General features: G+C 44.6%; 1 long non-coding RNA gene across 1 annotated transcript in view; it reads right to left on the minus strand.

The window, feature by feature from the left end:
- Positions 1–9556: 9556 nt before the first annotated feature.
- The window catches only part of LOC136017666 (uncharacterized), a 28590-nt gene continuing 14511 nt past the window's right edge, over positions 9557–23635 (minus strand). The window contains exon 6 of the long non-coding RNA XR_010614035.1: positions 9557–9674. This is a non-coding gene — a long non-coding RNA (uncharacterized LOC136017666). The remainder of the gene's footprint in view (positions 9675–23635) is intronic.

Raw genomic sequence — 23635 nt, forward strand, 5'->3', positions numbered from 1 at the left:
TAAACAATGTGGGTTTCCAGTTCCCTAAGGGAAAGAGGCGACTTCCATGGTGTGGAGTTGTAAGCACTTGCAGTGACAGAGGCAGACTGTGTGAGTTAACTGGTCAGGACAGTCACTGCCATATCTAAGTGCATCTGATTTTGAGACTCAAGCCAAAAGAAAACAAAGCTTTATGAAGTGGAAAGTATTTTTACACAAAAATCCTTCTCCTTCATTTGTTCTACTCTTCTGTATTCTCCAGAAGAGGTTTGGTGACTGATTTGGAGAAAACTCCAGGAACAAACTTGCCAACGAAGTTTTCAAGCTGACAAGCAGGTGTTCTTGCTGCGCCGGGGGACACAGGGAATAGCTCCTCCTAACGTGTGTCCCCTTATTGCTACACAAGCCATCCTTATATAGTCCCTGGGAATACATACATGTTTCTGAGGATATATATGGATCACATCATTTTCCAGAATGTTCCCTGCATACGTACAGAATTGTGGTGGTGGTCTCTGAGGGTCGTTTACTTCTTCCAACAATCTTCATCACTTCTGGCAGCCTTTGAAGCATGCGCAGTAGATGCTCATACCAGTTTAATTGGTTCAGTAGCATCAGAGACATAATAATCCTCCTGTCCTCCTATTTATCAGTTGGTTTAACTGTAGCCCATCCTGGACACCTGCCATTCCCAGATACTCCTTATCCCTGTGTCCTGTTCTTCTAGACTGTTTTTATTAAAACTATGTCAACTATTACAATTTATCTTGTACAAGAATTCTCAGTATGTTCTCTAGCTGTACTCTACTTTTTTTTCTATGTATCATGCACCTCAGTAATTTTCCATTGCTACTGTTACAAAGCCATCAAACTTAACGTTACTTAAAACTGATTCTAAAGGTTTATATATTCCATTTTGTGATTTTGTGCCCCCCCTTGTCTCATGACCCTGTTTGGGGCAGCAGATAGAGTACCAAGAGCAGCAACACTGAATCCAAAATTGAGATGGTCAATACTGTTATTTTTCCTGAAACTTGGATGAACAGGGACTGTTCCCATCAGGTGCCCATCACAAATCAATCAGTGCTTTTGTCACTGAGGTCTCACATGAACCAACTCCAGGAAGAGCTGGAGTGACAATGTCTGTTCTGACAGGGATTGCTCTAGCTCTTGGCTGCTTACTGTAGTAGGATGAAAATTATTTGGTGATTGGTAAATTATCTGTTATTCACCCCTAGTTTTGAAGTGTGAGACCCACAAGTACTGATACTGTTCAGTACTTCATAAAAACCTTCACACATGCCCATAAGCATGAATTGCAAGATGAACAATTACATGTACAGAAAGAAGAACCAAATAATTTGGCTAAAAGAAAGTTGTATATACATTGGCAGACACTGTTATAAGAAGGAGACTGTACCTGTCGTGGTTTAAACCCAGCCATGCAGCTCATTCACTCACTCCCCCCCTTCCTCCCTCTTTCTTTCCTTCCCCCCCTTCCCCTCTCCCCAGCTCCCGGAGGGATGGGGAGAAGAATTGAGAGAATGCAACTCCCACAGGCTGAGATGAGAACAGCCCAGTAACTAAGGTATAACACAAATCACTACTGCTACCACCAATGATAATATTGATAAGAGAAAATAACAAGGGAAGAGAATACGATACCACCCGCCGAGATGAGCCCGACCTCCAGAAGAGAGCCCGTGCCCTTCTGGGTAACTCCCAGTTACCTCCCTGGGCATGACGTACTGTGGTATGGAATACCTCTTTGGCTAGCTTGGGTCAGGTGTTCTCTCTCTGCTTCCTCCTGGCTTCCCCTTGTCCCTGGCAGAGCATGAGACTCACAAAGTCCTTGGTCAGAGTAAACATTACTTAGCAACAACTAAAAACAGTTGTGTTATTAGCTCTGTTTCCAGGCTGAAAGTCAAAACACAGCGCTGCACCAGCTATTAAGAAGGAGAAAAAATGACTGCTACTGCTGAACCCAGGACAGTGTCCACCTGTTATTCCATACCATTCACGTCATGCTCAGATCCCACATTTTCAATATACTATCTCTCTTACATATATATGCCTCCACATACACACAGACAGAGAGAAAGAGAATTTCTTAGTGCATGGACCAATCTCTATAATGCTGCCGAGTCCATTCAGTTCATGATGTCAGGTTCCATCCCTTGCAACAGTCTTTCAGGGCAGGAAAGGCTGTGTGCAGTGCTGGATTGTTGCCTGCTGATGCTGATGGTTCCTTCACTGCAGAGCTTGTCTGGTTCTATCAAAGTTCATTCTCTGTTGGGATGATGGTTGGAGGGAAGTCAGGGCCAGTCGCTGGTGACCTGAAGACATCTAGTTGATGTGCTATAAAAGTATTACACAGCAGGCAACAGCATACAATTATGTTCATTGGCTGTTTTCCCCTTAAATCAAATCCCCTTGAGGTATACATCGGACTTCCCCATCTTCCCACATTACCCACCAAGTATATCCGGGTCCCTGAGCAAAAACAATCCCACGAGTGGGTTTGCCTTTACCTGAAGCAGGAATAACCCAGACTGTCTTCCCCAGCAAATTCTTCATGTGCACCTGTCCTGGTTTGAGCAGCAGCAGTCATTTTTCTCCTTCTTAGGAGCTAGTACAGTGCTGTGTTTTGATCTTTTGGCCTGGGAACAGTGCTGATAACGCCGATGTTTTCAGTTGCTGCTCGAATGTTTGGTCTGGCCAAGGACTTTGTGAGCCTCATGCTCTGCCAGGGAGGAGGGGAGACTGGGAGGAAGCAGAGACAGGACACTTGACCCAAACTAGCCAAAGAGGTATTCCATACCACAGCACATCATGCCCAGGGAGGTAACTGGGAGTTACCCAGAAGGGCTAGTGGGACTGCAGGGTTGGAGGAGGTATCGGTCGGTGCTTGGCTGGGGGGAGTGGGGTGAGTTATTGGTTGGCTGGTATTGAGGTGTTGTATTCTTTCCTCTTGTTATTTCCTTTAGCACTATTATTATTGGTGGTAGCAGTAGTGATTTGTGTTATACCTTAGTTACTGGGCTGTTCTTATCTCAACCCGTGGGAGTTGCATTCTTTTTGATTCTCCTCTCCGTCCCTCCAGAAGCAGGGGGAGGGCAAGAAGGGGGGGGAGTGAGCAAAAGAGGTTTGTGGTTGGGTTTAAACCACGACAGCACCACAGGAACTTTGTCCCACTCTACAATATGTAAAAGTTCTGACTGGGCTGGGACAGCCCTCTTGGCAGATCCTCTGGTGTTGACCAACCAGGTGGCCTTTGATGTGTATCCCAATGCTTGAAAGTTCCCCCACCCATTGCTCTCAGTGTGGTTTTTAACAGCCCATTGTACCATTCGGTTTTCCCAGAGAAATGGGATGTGATATACCCACTCAATGCCATGCTTTTTGGCCCAAGTGTCTATAAGGTTATTCCGGAAATGAGTCCCATTGTCTGACTCAATTCTCTCTGGGGTGCTGTGTCGCCACAAAATCTGTTTCTCAAGGCCCAGGATAGTGTTCCGGGCAGTGGTGTGGGGCACAGCGTATGTTTCCAGCCAGGCGGTGGTGGCTTCCACCATAGTAAGCACATGGCGCTTGCCTTGGTGGGTTGGTGGGAGTGTAATACAGTCAATCTGCCAGGCCTCCCCATATTTCAGCCATCGTCCTCCATACCAAAGAGGCTTTAACCTTTTGGCTTGTTTAATTGCAGCCCATTTCACACTCATGGATAACCTGGGCAATAGTGTCTATTGTTAAGTCCACCCCTCGATCATGAGCCCATCTGTATGCTGCATTTCTGCCCTGATGGCCTGAAGTGTCATGGGCCCACTGGGACAAAAATAATTCACCTTTATGTTGCCAATCTAAGTCCATCTGAGCCACTTCAATCTTAGCAGATTTCTCCACGTGTGGTTGTTCTGGTGTTCCTCAGTGGCCCGACTCTTGGGTACATGTGCATGTACATGGCACACCTTCACCACCAGGTTCTGCACCCGGGCAGTGATATCTTGCCACAGTTCAGCAGCCCAAATGGGTTTACCTCTGTGTTGCCAGTTGCTTCGCTTCCATTGCTGCAACCACCCCCACAGGGCATTTGCCATCATCCATGAGTCAGTGTAGAGATAAAGTACTGGCCACTGTTCTTGTTCAGCAATGCCCAGGGCCAGCTGGATGGCTTTCATCTTGGCAAATTGACTCGATTTGCCCTCTCCTTCAGCAGTTTCTGCAACTTGTCGCTGAGGACTCCTTACGGCTGCCTTCCATCTCCGATGCTTTCCCACAATACGGCAGGACCCATCAGTAAACAAGGCATACTGCTTTTCACTTTCTAACAGTTTGTTATATGGTGGGGCCTCTTCAGCACGCATCACCTCCTCCACTGGCGACATTCCAAAATCTTTGCCCTCTGCCCAGTCCATGATGACTTCTAGAATGCCTGGACGACTGGGATTTCCTATTCGAGCTCGTTGTGTAATTAGTGCAGCCCATTTACTCCATGTAGCATCAGTTGCATGACGTGTAGAGGAGACCCTGCCTTTGAACATCCAGCCCAGTACGGGCTACTGGGGTGCCAGGGGGATCTGTGCTTCAGTGCCAGTTACTTCTGAAGCAGCTCGAACCCCTTCATAGGCTGCCAGTATCTCTTTCTCAGTTGGGGTATAGCTGGCCTCAGATCCTTTCTACCCCCGACTCCAAAAGCCGAGGGGTCAACCTCGAGTGTCCCCTGGAGCTTTCTGCGAGAGGCTCCAGGTAGGACCATTTTCCCCAGCTGCGGTGTACAGTGCATTTTTGACATCCGGCCTGGTCCGGACTGATCCGAGGGCTACTGCATGAACTATCTTGCATTTAATTTGCTCAAAGGTTTGTTGCTGCTCAGGACCCCATTTAAAATCATTCTTCTTCCAGGTCACATGATAGAGAGGGCTTACAATCGAACTGTAATTTGGGATGTGCATTCTCCAGAACCCCACAGCACCCAAGAAAGCTTGTGTTTCTTTATTATTAGTTGGTGGAGACATTGCTGTTATCTTGTTGATCACATCTGTGGGGATCTGTCTACGTCCATCTTGCCACTTTATTCCCCAAAATTGAATCTCCTGTGCAGGTCCCTTGACCTTACTCTGTTTTATGGCAAAACCGGCTTTCAGCAGGATTTGGATTATTTTCCTCCCTTTCTCAAAGACTTGTTCTGCTGTATCGCCCCACACAATAGTGTCATCAATATATTGCAGGTGTTCTGGAGTTTGCCTCTGTTCCAGTGCAGTCTGGATCAGTCCATGGCAAATGGTAGGGATGTGTTTCCACCCCTGGGGCAGTTGGTTCCAAGTGAACTGGACACCCCTCCAAGTAAAAGCAGACTGTGGCCTGCACTCTGCTTCCAAAGGAATTGAGAAAAATGCATTGGCAATATCAATCGTGGCATACCACTTGGCTGCCTTTGACTCTAATTCCTACTGAAGTTCTAGCATGTCCAGTACGGCAGCACTCAGTGGTGGTGTGACTTTATTCAGGCCACAATAGTCTACTGTTAGTCTCCACTCTCTGTTAGACTTTCGCGCTGGCCATATGGGTGAGCAGGTCTTGTTGATCACTCCCTTACTCTCCAGTCTACGAATCAGCTGATGGATAGGAATCAGGGAGTCTCGGTTGGTGCGATATTGCCGCCGGTGCACTGTTGTGGTCGCGATTGGCACTTGCTGTTCTTCGACTTTCAGCAATCCCACAACAGAAGGATCCTCTGAGAGACCAGGCAAGGTGGACAGCTGCTCAATTTCCTCTGTCTCCAAAGCAGCAATACCAAAAGCCCATCGGTACCCTTTTGGGTCTTTGAAGTACCCTCTCCTGAGGTAGTCTATGCCGAGGATGCATGGAGCCTCTGGACCAGTCACAATGGGGTGCTTTTGCCATTTCCTCCCAGTCAGGCTGATTTCAGCCTCCCATACAGTCAACTCTTGGGATCCTCCTGTCACTCCAGAAATATAGATGGGTTCCACCTCTTGACAGCTTGATGGCATCAGGGGACACTGTGCACCGGTATCTACTAGAGCCTTATACTTCTGTGGGACTGATGTGCCAGGCCATCTGATCCACACAGTCCAGTAAATCCGATTATCCCCTACCTCCACCTGGCTGGAGGCAGGGCCCGTCTAATAGTCATCACAACGTTGAACACTTAAGTCATGTTGAAAGGGATTATTCTTCGTTATCACAGGAGATGGAGTAAAATCAGCTCTTACACGCCATCTGGGGATCTGTTCACCAGAGACTGAAGCCACAGCTCTCATGGGATGATCAGTCCTGGCCCTTGCTCCCCTCTTCAATTCACTCACCCGTTCCTCCAAAGCTGAAGTAGGTTTTCCATCCCACTTTGTCATGTCTTCTCTGTGATCCCATAGGTAAAATCATAGGGTGGCCTGTGGCGTATACCTCCTGTATCTTCTGTCTTGAACAATAAGACGCCTTTCGTTAATAGCTGAGACGTGTGTCAGTACATGTGAGGAGCTGGATAAACCAGATATATCATCCCTCAATTGTTTGAGATCCTGGGACAGTTTTTCCACAGCTGAGATGATGGAAGGGGTGAGATTGTCTTCAAACTCTCGGAGTTTATGAATCATTTCATCCACTGTTAGTGGTACTATGTCATTCCAGGTTACTGTTGTCAATGAATGGGCATACGATGACTGTGCATTCCGTGTTAGTTTTCGCCACATGGGTCGTGTACATTTGACTTCATCTGCATCTATGTGTATATCCCCATTATTTGGCTTGATGTGATAGATCATCTCTACGATGGCTGATTCCCTCAGAGACTGGATGCCTTTGTCTAAAGTAGTCCACTTGGCCGAACGACTCATAACATCGTCCTTGTATGGAAACCTTTCTTTCACAGCTGCCAAGAGCCGCCTCCAAAGACTGAGGGACTTTTTCTCTCTTGCAATTGCTTTGTCAATTCCCCCTTCTCTAGCAAGTGATCCCAGTTGCTTGGCTTCACTACCTTCTAGTTCGTGACCATCGGCCCCATTGTCCCAGCATTGGAGCAATCAGGTGATGATGTGCTCCCCTGGTTGACGGGTAAAATCTTTTTGCATATTCCATAGCTCGGTTGAGGTCCGAGGCCGAGAAGTCACCTCTTCTTCTTTGTCATGCGATGATGACTCCCGCTCAAATGCTGAACCGGATAGTCAATACATTGTTTCTTCATCTTGATTCACCCTTCTTGCCTCTTTTTTGCTTTTTCTCTTGCCTACAGGGGCAATCGATATGGTACGAATTGGTCCTCTGGTTTAGCTGCAGTGATTATCACTGTGGTTTGAGCAGCGACTGTACTTGTCACTGGGGGTGGTGTAGCTGTTGTGCTTGGAGCTGGGGTAGCCGTCCTGTCTGTTGCAGTCGAAGTTTGAGTAGCTGCTGTACTTGTGACTAGGGTAGCTGCGCTGTCCATTGCAGCCAACGTTTGGGTAGCGACCGTACTTGTCGCTGGGGGTGGTGTAGCTGCTGTGCTTGGAGCTGGAGTAGCTGCACTGACTGTTGCTTTGCCCTCAGATGCAGGGGCATTTTTTTTCTTTTGAAGGTGCTGGATAGTGTTGAACAAAGCCCTGTAAGCATAGGCCAAGCCCCAGCACGTTGCCATGATTTGTCCATCTCTGGTATGGCCAGACTGACCACACACCTAATTTAAGTGTTTTACTAATTCTTCCGGATTTTGCACTTGTTCGGTGATGAAATTCCAAAGTACTGGAGGGGCACACTGACCTAGATACATGCACATAATACCCCACACACCCTGCCACTCATGGCTGTCCAGCCTCTGGGAAAATCTCTTGGTCCTCCTATATTGTCGTTTAACCCCACACAAGGCCCAAACCTGACTCTGCTTAACTCTTGAAATCAGACGAAATGGTCGTGGGCAAAACACACTCTGTATGCATGCCAACATGGTGATCCCCATCACAATCAGCAAACAGGTCTCAACAATACTAAAAGGCCATTCAAGAACTTCAAAACTCTCAAATGATGCTGTAAATGGTCTGAGAGGGGGGCTGGGAGGGTAAAAGAATGTCTCCTTCACAGGTTGACCCCCCGAGAAGGAGAAAAAAGATGTGTAATTGCTAAGCACCTTTATTATATACCTCCCAAAGTATAAAGGTGGTGACCACACTGGGAACATAAGCCAGATCAGTTTCATGACCAATGATTCTATTCTATTACAAGTCATTACAGAAAGTACAATGAGACAAGAACCTTAGATAAGCCCCACACTTAAAAAACACTACCACAGCAAATACCGGCTCTAAGTAAGGTACGATATACTGAGACCGTGAGATCAAGAGGAACAACTTTGAGAGCCAATAAATCAGCATTGTGACGAGTGACTATTAATCTAAAACAATGAATGCTTATCACAAATACAATTAGACACACTCCAGTCATATCTGTCGTTATCTCAACCCCTCGTGCCCCACGTTGGGCGCCAAAAAGAACTGTCGTGGTTTAAACCCAGCCATGCAGCTCGTTCACTCACTCCCCCCCTTCCTCCCTCTTTCTTTCCTTCCTCTGCCCCCCCCAGCTCCCAGAGGGATGGGGAGAAGAATCGAGAGAATGTAACTCCCACGGGTTGGGATAAGAACAGTCCAGTAGCTAAGGTATAACACAAGTCACTACTGTTACCACCAATGATAATAATGATAATGGAAAATAACAAGGGAAGAGAATACGATACCACCTGCTGAAACGAGCCCGACCCCCAGAAGAGAGCCCGGACCTTCTGGGTAACTCCAAGTTACCTCCCTGGGCATGACGTACTGTGGTATGGAATACCTCTTTGGCTAGCTTGGGTCAGGTGTCCTGTCTCTGCTTCTTCCTGGCTTCCCCTTGTCCCTGGCAGAGCATGAGACTCACAAAGTCCTTGGTCAGAGTAAACAAAGTCCTTGGTCAGAGTAAACATTACTTAGAAACAACTAAAAACATAGTGTTATCGGCTCTGTTCCCAGGCTGAAAATCAAAACACAGTGCTGCACCAGCTACTAAGAAGGAGAAAAACTGACTGCCACTGCTGAACCCAGGACAGTACCTTTTTGAATGGAAAAATCCCTTAGAAGGAGCAATTCAATTAGTGCTCCAACTTGTTTTAAAAGTTACTGTATTTAAGCCATTTCAGCAGTATCCTAGAGGTTTATGAAGTCATAAACCAGTTCCCAAAAGGAAGAATTGCGAGGATAAGTAAAGCAGTGAAATGGGAGCACTATTCCTGGTGTGAAAGCTTCACATGGAGCTGTGCAAACAGCTGACTTCCTGGTTAGCTTGCTGAATCAGGGGGAAAAGAAGGCAGGCCAGCAGCCATTAGAAAAGAAAACCAATTCTCTTGCTTTTTGATCCAATAGGATCAACACAGGGTGAGGGAACAGGGGAATATAATTTCTTAGGTTAGTGTCCTCAAATGACGAAAACCAAACAAAAATCCTTCTTTTAGAAAAGATTTGACTGAGTCAACAGTATGGCATGGATGGACTGAAATGGAAGTATGGTCACTTCCATGCGTGGAAGAAGGCCTCTGGGCATGGTTTTACTTACTGAAACTCAGTTTCACTGAAAAAAACTCTCCAGCACATTTCAGGCAAATAGTAGTAGATCATAGGGTAGAAAATTGCAGGTAATTAATTTTTTTCCTGGAGTGAAGCATTTCTCAGATTGCAGGCCTGTATTTAGGGAAATGGAAATTGAGGTTACAAGAAATACACATTTCAGAAAGTCCTTAGGTGTTTTGAATGTTTACTTCAGAGAGCTCGTTTGGAAATACATTGATGCCTGCCTTGAACTTGTGAAATGAAACTGCTATGAATTCCTGCATCAACCTGAACTTTCTTTTTCAGCTTGCTGATGCTCAAAGTTAAACTATCTTGAACTTCCATTTACAACTCAGTCTCAACCAGGACTCCACTTGGATACATAAAACTTATTCCTGGCCCCCCACTGCAGAGTTTCCAAGCTGAAGGCAGAAGTTCCAGACATTTTGCAAGCCCTTTCTTCGAGAAGGTTTCTTGACCTTGGACCTTGGAATTGCTGAGGTGAGTAGCTCGAGAGAGGACGCCTTTAACACCGGAGCGGGGCAGAGATCAGCGTCCAGGAGCCTCAACTCAGAGCGGCCAGAGCTACCAAGGGAGCTTCAAGTCCTCAACAGGCCCTGCCCAGGAGCCGGCAGCTCCGCGGACGCGAGCAGGGACTCACAGGGGGCGGAGCCAGGAGCAGCGGCACCAACCCTGAGTGGGTAAAAACCTGCCCCAGGGAGCGCGGCGGGGCAGTTTGCGCGGGCAGGCGAGCGGGACGGTGAGCACCCGCCGTATGGGCAGGGCCCGCGCTGGGAGCTCTGCTCTGGCGGCCCCGGCGGTGCCAGCGTAGGCACCCGGACAGAGCCGATGAGAGGGGAGGCTGCAGTGCACAGCTCGGAGTGCAGAGGGTGCCTGCCCTGGGCTTGTGAGGGATTGGTGCACGACGGGCAGGGCTGCACTCGGTGCTCCCTGGTGGAGGCCCTCCTGCAGCAGGTGGCTGAGCTGCGGAATGCTATTAGCGGGCTGCAAGATGTCAGGGTAGCTGAGAGGAAGCGGGGCTGCTTGCTCCAGCCCCAAACTGTGCGGGGGCCTCAAGCTTCCCCTCCAGCTCATGAAGGAAAGAAGGAGGCCACCAACCCGGGAAACTGGGAATTGGTGACAAAGAAAAATAACAAAAGAAGGAGGAAAAGGACAATTAAAAGCAAGGAGCTTCCTCCTAAATCTGTTGTCCCCACGCAGAACCACTTTGCTGTCCTGCAGGAGGCTAACGAGGAAACTCACTTGCACCACAAACAGCCGGATTATGCACGGGTAAAGATCTCTACTGGCGCTACAAAGAAAAAGCGACGGGTCGTAGTAATAGGGGACTCTACTTTGAAAGGGACAGAAGCACTCGTCCGTCAGCCGGACCCCTTCTTGAGGGAGGTGTGCTGCCTACCAGGGGCACGGATCAGGGATGTTACAGAGAGGCTGCCTGCTCTAGTAAGTTCCACGGACTATTACCCGCTCCTGGTGATCCATGTGGGTGCTAGGGATATAGGTAGTAGTAGACTGGGGACTATAAAGAAAGACTACAGAGCCCTGGGAGAGGTGGTTAGGGGCTCCGGTGCTCAGATAGTTTTTCGTCAATTCTCCAGGACACAGGGGAGGACCAAGAAAAAGCTAGGAGGATTGGCCAGGTCAATAGATGGTTAAAAGGGTGGTGTCATAGTCAGGGGTTTGGGTGTCTTGAACATAGGACTGAAGTTAGTAGGCCAGATCTACTGGGGGCTGGTGGAGCTGCTCTGGTAAAGAAGGGGAAGAACAGTTTTGGTAGGAGGCTTGCCAGACTGGTCAAGGAGGCTTTAAACTAGATGTGTTGGGGGAGGGGGGCATCATTCTATCCCAACACACCCAGTCAGTTGCCAACACCTATAATAAATGCTCGGAACAATGTAGATATATTCCAGCTGCTCCAGCCAACGAGCCGGCTTCAATTGGAGCTCGTCTCAGATGCCTCTATACAAACACCCGTAGCATGGGGAACAAACAAGAGGAATTAGAGATGTGTGCACATCTATGGGGGTATGATATAATAGGCATCACAGAAACATGGTGGGATGGCTCCTATGACTGGAGTGTTGGAATGGAAGGTCACAGGCTCTTTAGAAAGGACAGGCCCGGCAGAGGGGGAGGGGGAGTTGCCCTTTATGTTAGGGATAGGCTGGAGAGTATGGAACTCTGTCTGGGGGCAGGTGAGCAGTTAACAGACAGCTTGTGGGTCAGGGTTAAAGGGAAAACAGCCGTGGGAGACATTACTGTGGGAATCTGTTACAGGCTGCCTGATCAAGGAGAACCTGTAGATGAAGAACTCTACAGACAGATAGGAAAAGCCTCACACTCACAGGCCCTTGTTCTCATGGGGGATTTCAACCACCCTGACATCTGTTGGAACGATGGCACTGCACGGCACAAGCAATCCAGGAGGTTCCTCGATTGTGTGGAAGACAACTTCCTTCTGCAAGTAATAGAGGAGCCGACAAGGAGAGGTGCCATGCTTGACCTTGTGCTCACCAACAGGGAAAGGCTTGTTGAGAATGTGGTGCTCCAGGGCAGCCTTGGATGTAGTGATCACGAGATGGTCGAATTTGAGATCCCCAGGAGAGTGAGAAGAACGTGTAGCAAGCTCACTGCCCTGGACCTCAAAAGAGCAGACTTTGGCCTCTTCAGGAGCCTGCTTAGTAAGGTTCCATAGGATATAGCCCTGGAGGGCAGGGGGGGCCCAAGACTGTTGGTTGATATTCAAGGATCACCTGCTACAAGCTCAGGAGTGCTGCATCCCAACTAGAAGGAAGTGCGGCAGAAGGGCCAGGAGACCTCCTTGGATGGATAAGGAGCTGCTGAGGAAAATTCAGAGGAAAAAAGAGGCTTATAAAAAATGGAAGCAAGGACAGGCGGCCTGGGTAGAGTACAGGGATGTTGTCTGGAAGCTAGGGACCAGGTTAGGAAGGCTAAGGCCCAGTTAGAATTAAACCTAGCCAGGGATGTTAAGGATAATAGGAAGGGATTCTACAGGTACGTAGCAAACAAAAAACAGACTAGGGACAAAATAGGCCCCCTGAGGAAGCTTTCGGGAGAACTGGTTACACAGGATTTGGAGAAGGCTGAGGTTCTGAATGACTTCTTCGCCTCGGTCTTCACTGGCAAAGGCTCTGACTGCACCACCCAGTTCTTAGAAAGTAGGTGCAGGGACTGTGAGAATGAAGACCTTGGGCCCACTGTAGGAGAGGATCTGGTTCGAGACCATCTTCAAAATCTGAATGCACACAAGTCCGTGGGACCTGATGGAATCCATCCATGGGTCCTGAAGGAGCTGGCGAATGAAGTTGCTAAGCCACTGGCCATCATATTTGAAAAATCATGGCAGTCAGGTGAAGTTCCCGACGACTGGAAAAAGGGAAATATAACCCCCATTTTCAAGAAGGGGAAAATGGAAGACCCGGGGAATTACAGACCAGTCAGTCTCACATCTGTGCCTGGTAAAATCTTGGAGCACATTCTCCTGGAAGGCATGCTAAGGCACATGAAAAACAACAAGGTGCTTGGTGACAGCCAGCATGGCTTCACTAAGGGGAAATCCTGCCTGACCAATTTGGTGGCCTTCTATGATGGGGCTACAGAATTGATGGATAAGGGTAAAGCAGTTGATGTCATCTACCTGGACTTGTGCAAAGTGTTTGACACTGTCCCACACGACATCCTTCTCTCTAAATTGGAGAGATATCAATTTGATGGATGGACCACTCGGTGGATAAAGAACTGGCTGGATGGCCGCACACAAAGAGTTGTGGTCAATAGCTCGATGTCCGGCTGGAGACCGGTAACGAGTGGTGTCCCTCAGGGATCGGTTTTGGGACCGGTCTTGTTCAACATCTTCGTCGCTGACATGGACAGTGGGCTTGAGTGTGCCCTCAGCAAGTTTGCCGATGACACCAAGCTGTGTGGTTTGGTTGATATGCTGGAGGGAAGGGATGCCATCCAGAGGGACCTTGACATGCTTGTAAGGTGGGCTGATGCCAACCTTATGAAGTTCAACCACGGCAAGTGCAAGGTCCTACAGCTGGGTCAGAGCAATCCCAGGCACAGCTACAGGTTGGGCAAAGAAGAGATTCAGAGCGGCCCTGCAGAGAAGGACTTGGGGGTGCTGGTCGATGAGAAAATGAACATGAGCCGGCTGCAGTGTGCGCTCGCAGCCCAGAAAGCCAACTGTATCCTGGGCTGCATCAAAAGGAGCGTGACCAGTAGGTCGAAGGAGGTGATCCTGCCCCTCTACTCTGCTCTTGTGAGACCTCACGTGGAGTATTGTGTGCAGTTCTGGTGTCCTCAACATAAAAAGGACATGGAACTGCTGGAACAAGTCCAGAGGAGGGCCACGAGGATGATCAGGGGACTGGAGCACCTCCCGTATAAGACAGGCTGAGGAAGTTGGGGCTGTTCAGCCTGGAGAAGAGAAGGCTGCGTGGGGACCTAATAGCAGCCTTCCAGTACCTGAAGGGGGCCTATAGGGATGCTGGAGAGGGTCTCTTCATCAGGGACTGTAGTGACAGGACAAGGGGTAATGGGTTAAAACTTAAACAGGGGAAGTTTAGATTGGATATGAGGAGGAAATTCTTTCCTGTTAGGGTGGTGAGGCACTGGAATGGGTTGCCCAGGGAGGTTGTGAGTGCTCCATCCCTGGCGGTGTTCAAGGCCAGGTTGCATGAAGCCTTGTGTGGGATGGTTTAGTGTGAGGTGTCCCTGCCCATGGCAGGGGGGTTGGAACTAGATGATCTTGAGGTCCTTTCCAACCCTAACTATTCTATGATTCTATGATTCTATGACCGATTCTGATAGGCTTAAGTGAATAAAATTACTGAGACAAACTGCAAATAATTCAGGTATACATCCTGCTTTTCATGGTCCTTGAACCACCAAGTTGAATAATTGTTTTTCTGGTTATTTTATGGTTTATGGATGATATGGTAATCACCCGCGATTCTTACAGATGTTCAGATTTTCCTCCATTTAACAAGAGGATTATAGTATTTCACATACAGTTAGAAGATTGTTCACTCTGTTTAAAACAGGGTACAAAAGTGTAAAGCTGATAGCTAATTGAAAGTTGTATAATGAATTGCTCATGAAAAGGAAAAGCCTGCATAATGTTCTTTTCTAGGGATGGCTCCTCTCTCTGGCTGTCATTCGCATACCATGTTCATGCAAAGCTTTAAAGCAGTCACACTGGAAATAACTAATTACCCAAGACAGTAGGCACAGAGGGGTTCACAGGTAGTGGTTACAGTCTTCTCTAGGAAGCTGAGCTCCTCTTCTTCATACTGGTTCTTTCCTTCTTTCCTTTTTCTCTCTACTCCACATAGCAATGCACGCACTCTGTGCAATGGGATGATCCTTTCCAAGGGAGTATTTTTTGGAACCCAGACATTAAAAAAATGGAGGAAGGTACCAATAAAATTCCATTGTCGTATGTTTGACTTTTCAGGGCAGTAGAGAGCCAGAAAACAAGATGTAGCTCCAAACCCTCTGGCTGTGTCATCTCAGACTTCTCTTTCCGCAGTTCTACCAAATTTAGTTATATTAGATTTGGTGTGCACTGAGATGGAAAAATTCAGATTTCATGATCACGCACATCAGGGAGGGAGTCTTCTTAAACCAATGCACACCTACCCATGCACATACACAAAGAAGCTGCTTTTAATCTACATAACTGTGATTTTGGGATTATGCACTGGTCAATTCTTATTGACGAACTAATTTTCTGCTATTATGAGGCTATGTACATTGATCTTGAAATAACCAACAAATCTAAGAGTATTTATTTGGGACCCAAGAATGTGAGAAGTCTGGTTTGCAGATAAGAACAAGTAATTTATCCTGTGAAGTGTCTTTATAAAGGTAATCTATAATGTCACTGGGATGAAGAATTACATCATTTTATAATGATCCTTCTGCACTGGTATGATTGATTCTATGACTGGTGCTGCTTTTTCTGGGTGGTATGGCCCAGCACTCTGCAAGTCTTAGGATGGAGTTTATAAAAAGTTTGTTCCCAGCCTACACTTGATGTACATCACACCACTTCATCAAATTCAGTATTGCTTTTTGTCCCTGATATAACAGTTAGTTAACAAAGGAGGCTTGATTGAATTAACATGGTGTGTGAAAATAAATGAGTACAGATCTTTGATCTCACTGTGTTTGTCTACATAAGTGGGAAATGTTGTGTATTGAGGTAGTGTCTGCTGACAATCACGTAATGGAAAGATGTATACATATGTTAATTTTCATGTACCTCCTTCGTAGTAGGGGTTACTAGCAGCCTTAAGGCAGAAGAGGAAATGACAGTGCTTTCACAGAGCTGGCTTCAAAATAGATTGCAAGAAGGCAAGTGGGGAATTTTAAAGAGACTGAATGATACTGGGGAAGAAGGTACAATATAAAAACCTTAACATGTGTCAGGATTTTTTCACAATAGTTACTGGAAAGACAGTTTCTCTTTTGGGAAAACTCACAACCTTGGAAGCATTTGTAACAGTACTGTCTCACACCATACGTTCATTAGATCTGGTAAGATAAACCGGGTTCCGGCAGTCAGTATTTGACTGAGGAGACCCAGAAAGAACATTTACGGCTGAGTGGACATTACAAATCTGTAGGTGGTATTTTCCTTCTGAAACAGAACCAGAACCATAACCAGTATGGTAGAAAAGATGTTGTACCCCAGGGATATTTACAAGTGTGTTGATGACAGGTACTGAGCTTGATTTCTGGGGGCCACTTATACCACGCAGAAATTTCCCTGTGGTTAATTCAGTTGAATCTATTCAGATTTCTTTGATGTTTTCTGTGCTCTCCTTTGTTTTCTTTTCTAGGAGGCTTTCCAGCTTTTCTTTGTGTTCCTAAGGGCATCCTCCAGTAGCGGCTTTGCCATAGCTAACAAAATAATCTTAAACTTGCATATAATTATATATTGTATTAAGTTTGTGAAAACAACCCATGCTCTGTGTAGACATTGGCAGTGTGAAGCTAATTTTGGAAGAACAGATTCAGTTTAAATAGTGAGTTAAAGGATAATCTCCAAACAATAAGGAAGGTGACAAAAGTCTTGCATTGCTCTAATATTGTTCATTCAAGGTAATGGTTGGACTTAATGATCTTAAAGGTCTTTCCCAATCTGGCTGGTCCTACGATTCTGTGATTGCTCTCCTGTGGCTACAGGTACACACCCATCATATACACTTGTATACGATTCTGTGATTCTGTATATGCATGCATACACAAGATGATTATTGTGTAATTATAAAAAGCTTTGGGAATACATTTGATTCATGCAGATTCTGTTTCCACTGTTTGATTCATACAAAATTAGCTGAAATATCTCCTGAGACTGGACAACAAAATTTATGTTTTGGGGACCAGTGCTTCATGGAACTAAGAGACAGAAGGAGGAGTAGACTACTGGAAAATTGAAATCCAGGTGGCAAAACCAACTAGTGTGTGGAGGCTAGATTTTGTTACCTCTAGCTAATGATTCAGTGCTTAGCCTTTGGGAAAATTCAATTACTTGCTCTTAAGAAGGAAGTTTGTTCCCATTCCCCTCTCAGTGACACATGAGAAGATCACTCCCATCTAATCAACTAATTGTTTTTTTTCATAATAATAAAAAATGCATTCGCTAAAGACAGGCTTTACTGGCAAAGAAAGGAAGGAAGAATGGATTTATTATTCATATGAAAGCATTATAAAGAAGGTGTATAGTTTTATAATTTATTTATATGTTTATTTACAAGCTAAAACGTTGAAAGAAACCTTTACTTGGATGTGAACTGGGAAAAAAATACTGATGCCTTTTCTTTTTGAAAATATTTGCATTCTCATGATGAGTGTTTTTCTCCTTTTCTATTTTCTTACATCATCATTCTCAAACTCAGAAGGCTTTTTCTTCCCTTCCCAAATAAAAAGTTTGAGCATTCTTTATATCAGAACATCATCACTCAAGAGGACTTTCACTTCAAATACTGTCATTTCTGCCCAGACTCATTCTGTTCAGCTTTACTAAACATAACCACCACGGTGGCTCTGGACATCATGTCCTAAAACAGGGAGCTGGCTATGACACCTCCAAGATGCTCTTGTCCACTATTGTTGAGAAGATAATCCCCTATGTAATTAGGGTGCACCTTAACCTGAGTAACCTAGAAATTAGGACTGATGGAAGCACATCTAATATCAAATCTCCATGCCTAAACAGATTATGTCTGCTGGAGTTCCAAAGAACCCCGAAGTTAGTCCTCAGTACTGTACAAATAATACAGTATTATTTACACTGGAAATTCTTATACTTTTTTAGGCAGTATCCCCTATTTCACTGAGCAGATAGATAGTAGAATTGACCGTGCTTCAGAAACCCAAAACATGACCTATGCTTGTCTCGAAGTCATTTGAACTAGCTGCAACGTGTTTTTCAGTCTCTGGGTGTCTGAATCTGGCACTTTGAAGTAAATGATATTCCTCTGGTTAAGGAAACATTCAGAATAGATCCCTAAAGTAACAAGGCACCTTCCAAGTTCAACTCTGACAGAATATATCATACTTTTCAGCTTTAACACTCATATTGGCTAGCATTCCCTTTAGATCTGCAAACCGTTTATATGGCCTTCATCACTTTAGCATTTCAGTACTATAAGATATAACATGCGTAATTTTAATTATGAACTTCCTGGCTAGAGAATTCATGGAAATTCTAGATAGAATGAGATTAGTAATTCTTACAACCTGAGTGGCTCAAATCACTCGAAATAGTATACAGATCTGGCTGCTGATTCAAATTCAGCCTGTGTGAGTGGTTTCCAAAGTTCTTCCTTTGACAAGTAAGGTACAGGATTAGCTGCTGTGAAAGTGACAGGGATGAAAAGTCAAAAAGTTACTGGGAGTTTGACATGAAGAAGCTCTGTTTTAGACAAAGAGACTACAGCGAGTTCCAGAAGAAACTTAGCATTGTGATGCATCTGGCAGACTTGCTGGTGACCTTTTGGACTGGAGTAGCGAGGTGTTGTATAAGCTTCCTCTGAGATGTGCCAATAGATCTGTCCGTGGCAGGGCTGGAATGGATGAAGTAGGGACTCTACAGATCAATTTGAGGCTCACCAGCTGAGTGTTACGTAGGGAGTTAATATAAAATCTTCCCAATGTGCTGCTGCCTTTTTGCCAGCAATATGAAATCCTTGACTTTCTGCTCATAATATACACTCAGGATAAAACTTATGAACACATTGCAGAGAAAAGGGTCCCTGATCCCCGCAAGAGCTGTACATTTCTTTTGTAATCTGTTTCTTTCAGTGCTTAATACCTCCTCACGTCTCCACACTGTCTGCCTGCAGAGGCTTGTCAGCAGCTGAAAGAACATGGTTTCTAGTAGGTTTGATTAAGGACAGCATTTTCTGGGTTTATTTTATTATTTTTTCAAGTAAGGTGTCATCATCTCTTGGGTTTTATATTATAAAATGTAAGTGGGGTTTTGCATGAATTGAGGAAGGATGAAATGTTGACAAAACTACTGTGAAATCGGGGATTTTAAGTTTATTTAATGTTTTTAGTCATATATTTTTCATGTCTGTTTGCATACTCAATTCCAGATATAGATATATACCCTTTATGCTTGTCACTGTGCAAATGGTGACATTGTCAATTAAAAAAAACCCACAAAAAAACGGAAAATACATCTATTCTTTATGAAAAATAACCATGACATTCTGCTGATCCCAATAAGTGCACTCCTACACAATGAAGTCATTTTTTTTTCACCTGGACATGAAAACAGCCTCAGAGAGAATGCTGCCTTCAGGTTTGCAAGGAACTTAATATATAGAAACAAGCAGCCCTATCTTCTCAAAAATCCCTGAGCTCCAAGTGAGGCAAAGCTGTGTAAGGGCTTAGCTGCAGCAACTTAGTGCTGGGACACCTCTTGGCTTCCCTTGGGCATTCGGGAGCTGTGGATGGACACTGTCACTCAGCTGGCAATTGTTCATATGCAAAGAGTGTGTTTTAGTGCCAAACTAGCTGTGAAGGAAGGCCGGTGCATAATATGTCTTTTAGGAGGAAAGATGTGCAAACAACTGTGGATGTGGATAAGGAGGACCCACAAAAGTTGTGAGGTGGAAAATCCTACTCCTAACATTGATGACATACAGATGTAATGGAGTTGGCTCCATAAGTATTTTATTTTTCTAATTTCAAATTGACAATAGGAGGAACTTGAGCTTGCTGCTAACCACAACCCCCTAATTAAAATCTGCATGCAGAAATGTAAAGAGACAATATTCTTTTGAGTTTGTTCAATGTTTGCCCAACCAACCATCAGACCACTGAGTTAAGCTGGGTGTCCCAGAGATGTCATGAGGATTCTTTACAGGTGTGAGGTCCTTTTTCCATAGATAAGAAGGCAGGACTGAAATCTAAAATACTTCTTTTGAAATATTCCCCCAGCTTTGGCGGTGGCAGGCTGTATAAGGAATGCTTACTTTGTTTCCATTCTAAAAGTAATAGTCTTTATCTTTACCCAGGACTGTCAGCCCTTATTCTCCATGAATGTTGCATGAATTCAAAAGAGAATTTTTAAAGTATTTATTTATTATTTATTTACACACTTTTATATTTTCCATCCCACGAGAATGACCTTCAGATAACAGATCAAAACACAAGAGCATGTTGGAGCTGAAGTTGTGAGTAAGTTTTAAAGAGATGACAAAGTTTCTTTTTTCTATAGTTCATCACAAAAATTGGTGAATTATTTATATGGCTGATATTGATTTGTACAAAATTATGGGCTTTAAGCTTATTACGACCATGCAAGAATGAGATGTTGCAGACATAATAAAATGTTTCAGGAAAATTTCAGCTCAGTGCTGAGTAACAGTCTATAAAGCAACCTAGTTGTTAGGGCCTGTAAAGAAAGATGCAGAGAATGAAACACAAAGCAGCATTTTGCCACTGTAAAAGTCCATGCTGCAGTTGTGTGGCATGCAGCCCTATTCCCCTTATCTCAAAAGGGGTATAATAGAACAGGAAAAGATTCAGTAAAAGGTTGTGAATTGTTTTCACGTGGTGAATGATGGGAATCTTGTGACTCTTTGAGCCTGAAAAAGAGCTCAAGGATGGGACAGAATGTGGTAGAGGTCTATAAAACCATGAGTGTCACAGAGATGGTGAACGCAGGGCATTTGTTCACTGTGTTTTCCAAGAGATGATCTGAGGGTTATCTAAAGGACCTACCAGTTGGCAGGCTTCAAACTCTCCAATGGAAGTGATTCTTCATGTGATGTAGATGTAAACACTGGAACTCCTTCACTAGGATACTGCAGATACTAAAACTTGACACAGATGTGAGAAACAATCTTCCTTGTTACTTCTACCTTTACCTCTCTGTGACTTTGGACATTATATAAAAGACTTGGCAGTGAGCCGCTAGCTCCCAGTTAGCCTGTTGGAGTAATTCCTCTGGAGCAGCAAGGACTGAGTAATAAAAAACCAATATAAAACCTCCAAAATCTGTCAGGCAAGACCTTCCTTTAAAATGGACTGAAAGCAATCAAAGTGAATTGACTTAACCACTGCAACTCACATTGGAGCCAAGTTCAAGAATGCTGCTCAGACACAACTGATCTTGCATTTGTCGGTTAAAAGACAGGAATGGGATGAACTCTTTGTAGTCATTCCTTCAGACACCACTCCTTAGGCAATGAGAGTTTTACTGCTGAAAATACTGATACTAGATCAGGTTCTTGGGGAAAAAAAACCCCAACAAACATTTTATTTTGTGAATGATTACAGTTGTGGAATGAATCCCTGCTTCTGTATTCCATAAGCTGGAGCTGACTAATATCCACAGCCACAAGAAAGGAAGGCTTTGTAATCTATAGTCTCTCTCAGAAGATAGAATTCCACCCACCATACTAAATCACAGGAACTCTTAGCTCTTGTCGAAAGGCTGAGATTCAGGCAATGACAATTTCCCTTTCTTAACCGTCTTTCTTGCTCTTTCTTCATTTGTCTTTAAACAAACAAGCAAGCAAAAGCCAACAAAAATGAAGCAAAATAAAATACCTTTCCAGGATGAGCTTTTCTAGACCAACACTGCAATTCACAAGTGTTTTTTTCTAGGCTATTGAATGAAGTGAAACTTTGCAGAGAAACTTTCTGCAAGAAATCTATGTCAAATTAAGTTGTTTCTATTAGTCCACTCTAAGGCAAAGCAGAAGAGACTGAAATTCTACTATTTAAAAAAACCAGGAAATTCTGGGTTTTAGCAGTTGTGCAGAAGCATCTTTAGTTACATAAAGCAGCAGAGTGCTGACCAGAGCTGATTCCAACCTTTCCCATCCTTGCTTTTGCCGCTTCAGTCTGCTTCAGCTGAGGGCTCCCCCATGAATTCCTGCCATCTTTCTTTAGGCATAAAAGGTCTGTTTGTTACTTTGCCTTTTGCATTGCACTTACAATCAGGAGTAAATGAAACTTTCCACAGCAAATAAAATCAAACAGTAAAGAGCAAAGCAATTGATTTCTTTGAATAATCATTTTTGTACCATAAAGTCTGCTTTCTGACCACACTGTATCCCTTTTCCTTAAATCTTCCCAGCTCCTGTGATTACTGGTGCAAGCCTTCTTGTCACAAGAACAAAAGAAAAACTAGTGCAGATTTATTGACAGCATTTTAACCCTGGCACTTCCTAAACCAGCTATGTCTCACTTACATGAAGCCTATGTTTCATATGAAACAGGTTGCCTGGAGAGCTTGTAGATGCACCATCCCTGGAGACATTCAAGGCCAGGCTTGTTCTGGGCAACCTGACCTAGCTGAAGATGTCCCTGCTCATTGCAGGGAGTTGGACTAGGTGAGCTCTGAAGATCCCTTCCAACCCAAACCATTCTGTGATTCTATATGATGTTAGAAATGGTAGAGGAGTACCAATGACAGTAATGGTGTTAACAGGTTAAGGCAACTTATCTAGACAGACACCTTTTTAGAGTACACTGCTACAGACCTACATCCTAACTCTGAAACTGGTCACACCTTGGTATATACAGTGCATTTTTTCCAAAGGGACCTAATAAAACCCCATTTATTCCTGAAGACCTCTATAGTTCTCAGGTTATGAACATTTGTGCATTGCTGTTGGACCTGGAAGCATTGCTGAAGCTGAGGTCACATTTTGCTGGGTGTTATACAGACCCTTTAAAAAGATGCATTTATACAAACATGTAGGTTTGTGGTTTACTGTTATAAAGATGATTCTAACTAGAGAGAAACTGTATGTTGCTAGAATTTGCTGATAGAAAAATGAATAATTTTGTTCTACTCAAACCCCTCTGCTCATTAGAACAGAAGCAACAAACTTCTAACTGCTTGCAAGCTGGGATCAGCAACTCTAATGTAATTTAATTATACCAATTGGTTTGAGAGCTGGAGCGAAAATGTGACTGGTATCCGTGGAAGGAAAGATGGTAGCAAAGAAAGAGTTGCAAATGTTTTTAGCCCTGAGTAGCAGAAAGAGAGATAAAGATAATTATCACCTATGGAAAGGGGTTATGGGGAAAATTGCAATGTGCGCTATACAGCCATGTATTTAGAACCTATAGCTGCACAAAATATTTATAGTCAAACCAGGTGAAGGGAAACAAAGGTGCAAAGATTGGAAGGAACTCTTTTTCTGTAGCTTCCCCTGCTATAGATTTCTGTAACAAACTGCCTCTCTCACAACTCCTGATGCACATCAATTCTTTAACAGAGAAAAGGTGGCCTAATGAGTTGAGCTAGCTTAACTCCAGCTGCCCAGTGAATAAATCAGAAACAGAGTTAGGAGCTGTGACCTCTCCCAACCTAGCGAATCTCCCTGACTTAACTCCTCACACTTGCGGGGCGCTGAAGTTGGATCTCAGATTAAGTCTGTTCTCTTGTTCCCTATGATTATGTACATCTGAAAATGTCATTTTATTATGCTTCTAACAGAGAATGAAAAGTTGAAATAAACTTTGAAGAATAAAATCTGCCTCTGAACCTTGGAGCACCATGGAAACAA

The sequence above is a fragment of the Lathamus discolor genome, chromosome 6, assembly GCF_037157495.1.
Source record: "Lathamus discolor isolate bLatDis1 chromosome 6, bLatDis1.hap1, whole genome shotgun sequence".
Classification (NCBI taxonomy): domain Eukaryota; kingdom Metazoa; phylum Chordata; class Aves; order Psittaciformes; family Psittacidae; genus Lathamus; species Lathamus discolor.